This window comes from Felis catus, chromosome A3 (genome assembly GCF_018350175.1).
Source record: "Felis catus isolate Fca126 chromosome A3, F.catus_Fca126_mat1.0, whole genome shotgun sequence".
In the NCBI taxonomy this organism is placed as follows: domain Eukaryota; kingdom Metazoa; phylum Chordata; class Mammalia; order Carnivora; family Felidae; genus Felis; species Felis catus.
Window position 1 is genome coordinate 29572972 of NC_058370.1, and position 3588 is coordinate 29576559.

Genomic DNA, 3588 nt, shown 5'->3' on the forward strand with positions numbered 1-3588 from the left:
AAAATAAATTAAAAATAAACATTAATAAAAAAGAATATATTAATAAAAATAAATAAATAAAAGTTAAACATACATCTACTGTATGATTCAGTCATTTCATTCTAGGTATCAGAAATGAAAACATGTGTCCATTGGGGACTGTGGGTGGCTCAGTCGGTTGAGTATCTATCTGACTCTTGGTTTCAGCTTAGGTCATAATCTCATGGTTTGTGGGTTCGAGCCCCGCGTGGGGCTCTGAGCTGACAGCATGGAGCCTGTTTGGGATTCTCTCTCCCTCTCTCTCTGCCCCATCCCTGCTCGCACCCTCTAAAAATAAATAAAGTTTAAAAATTTTTTAAAGAAATGAAAACATATGTCCATACAAAGATTTGTACATAAATGTTCATAGCAGCTTTATTTGCAATAGGCAATAAATAAAAATAACTCAAATGTCCATCAACAGGTGAATGGGTAAACATTGGTACAGCCACAGACTCAGCTGTAAAAAATGAGGTACTGATACACAGAACATGAATGTGCATGTTTTTCCTTTTATCCCACTAATTAGGCTGAATGAAAGCCAGATTAAATGGACACCTAGTTAACTCAGTACATTAAGTATCCAACTCTTGATTTCGGCTCAGGTCATGATCTCATGGTTCATGAGATTGAGCCCTGCATGGGGCTCCACGCTGACAGTTTGGAGCCTGCTTGGGATTCTCTCTCCCTCTCTCTCTCTGCCCCTCCCCCACTTATGTACACGTGCATGCTCTCTCTCAAAATAAACTTTGAAAAAAGGAAGCCAGATTTTAAAAAGAGAGTGCCTATTTAATGACTCCATTTATGTAAAATTCTGGGAAGTGCAAACTGATCTATAGTAACAGAAAGCAGATCAGTATCAATGGTTCCTTGGAGTTGGAAGGAGGGAGATGTGAGGTTGTGGGGAGAGAAAGAAGGAAGGGTTCATAAAGAGGCAAGATACATTTCATTATCTTGATTGTGCTGAAGGCTTCATGAACGCATGTCAAAATTTGTCAAATTATACATTTTAAATATATGCAGTTTATTGTCTGTCAGTTACATCTCAATAAAGCAAGGTTTTTTGTTTTTTCCAACGTTTATTTATTTTTGGGACAGAGAGAGACAGAGCATGAACGGGGCAGGGGCAGAGAGAGAGGGAGACACAGAATCGGAAACAGGCTCCAGGCTCTGAGCCATCAGCCCAGAGCCCGACGCGGGGCTCGAACTCACGGACCGCGAGATCGTGACTTGGCTGAAGTCGGACGCTTAACCGACTGCGCCACCCAGGCGCCCCTGTTTTTGTGTTTTTTTAACCATAGGTCCATTTCATGCAGAATTTATCTTTTACCAGTGTGCATGGTAGGGGTACTTAAACACTGAGATGAAGTCAACATGCAAGGAACTGGAAAGCAAGCGATCTGCTTTTGTTGGGAAAATTCCAATTTGGTTAAAATGTTTTGAAAAAAAAATTCCACTGATTTTCTTTTCTCGAAACACTTACTTTCCTTGGAAAATAAAGACTGGCATCACAGCTGACATGCTTATGTATCTTTTACTCCTTTCAGGACCACCTAAGTATGGCAAAGGAAAGGATATTGGAACCATTCTTTAAAAACCAAGATTCCATGAATGAGAGGGAGCCTGTGTAAGATGATCTACTAAACGTGAATGGGTTTTGAGACAATGAAGTTTGGGTTCTGCCATGCTTAAGTAGCAAATAGTGTGCCTACGTACTGGAGAAACACAAGATTTTCATCATTTTTACATCTCAAAGGTCAGGAAACAATTTAAATATGTAATGACATGTATGTGGCTGTTGTTTTAAGTTTCTTGTTTCCTAGTCACAACTGAATAAAACCTATACCAGAGAAGTATCTTGTACTATATGCTTATGTGATCAACTGAAAATAAAATAGTTTATCTCCATTATACTCTTGTGATAGATTTCAAGTTAAATGAAGGAAAGGTTATGACACAGAACCGTGGGCAGTGGGAGCTACGTAGTGAGATGGGGTGATTAGAAATGCAGGGGGTAGAATGACTAGGATATGAAGCACACTGAACAGTCTCAAGGTTGCTAACAGAGAGTTCCAGAATTGGGATGGGATTTGAAGGGAGTGGAAAAGCCTAGGGAAGGATTGATAGGGAAGGTAACAAGGAGTTTTTAGAGGACAAGATAGCAAGCAACAGAGAGGGCGAGGTGAGACTGGGTAACTCACTCTTTTCTTATGTCAGTCAGTCCAGGTGGAAAGTTTTCTCCAGCAACACTGAGAAGTTCCAGAATCAGAGGTGCAAAAGCGTCCAGAGGAAAGGGTTTTGTGGAAAGGCAGGAAAGAGTAGGCAAACCAGGTGCAGGTCTGCTCCAAGGATGGGTTTTTATTAACAAAAATAAGTTTTCTGAGAAAAAAATCTAAAATCCTACCTCCCTAACACAAGGGTTTCTTTCATTTTAGTAGGTTCCTTTCCATCTTACATCTATACCAAAGAAAAGCAAGTTTATTTGTGTCTTTCAATTCTCAACTACTCTGCCAAGGTTGCTCTCAAAAGCGTATTAACTCACGTTGTCTGTACCAGTTTCCCCAGCACCAGCGGGCTAACTTAATAGCTTCCTTTCTTTTGCACTTAGTTGATTGTCATCAATGACCAACACTTTTCTAGTCTGCTCTCATCTCCTTTTGTGTGAGATACGATCTCCTTTGCCATGATAAAATTTTAATAACAAGTGTGGAAACTCAATACAAGAAATCTGTGTCTCTCTCTTCCACCCAATTCTCCTTCAAGATGATTTAGCGGGTCTCCATCACCTTCTTCTCCTGTCTTACACCACCTGTCAGCCTACCGTCATGCTCCATCCCCCAGCCCCGGGACACCCACCCATGTCGCCATATGGCCCACACTGCACCCTTGATACTTAGGAGTCACAAACCTAGGGTCAACACCACTTGTCGAGGCTGAAACCCTGTACTCTTTAACTTACAGAGTTTGGCACAGCCTCTAACCGCCCCCCCTCCCCCCCCCCCACACCTTGGAATTCTCCCTCAGCTCCTCCTCTGCTGCCACCTTCCCCCAACCAAAGAAATTGGTCTGTGTTCAGTTTGCTCCCATTGCACAATATGTCTATTAAGTAATGGATTTCTAATCAGCCTTCCACTGGAGTCTGGAAGCTTCTCGTTTAACAGTTCGAACCACTTAATGAGTGTCCACTCTGTGCCAAGAATTGTGCAGATAACTGAGGGACGTGTATGTGCTCAGAAATAAACGAATGCTGAAGGCATGAAGACTGGGAAATATGGGTGAGAACTAGCCACATCCAAAATTCCTAATATTGACAATTGCAACTCAGCCCTTGTTATTTTCCAATCCCAAAGAGCAGCTGACAACAGGAGACCCCTCCGGGATCTTTAAGCACACCTGTGTTCTGGTAAGGGTGGAAATGAGTGTGTGAGATAGCAAGAACACATTCGATGATTTTTAAATAGTATGAGGTGAGAGGTGAAAGGTCCAAGGTTGGAGAGGATCCAGAGGCAGCTCCCCAACCCATGAGATCATGGTTTGGGAGACCAATTCCCTCACACAGGAAGATGCCAC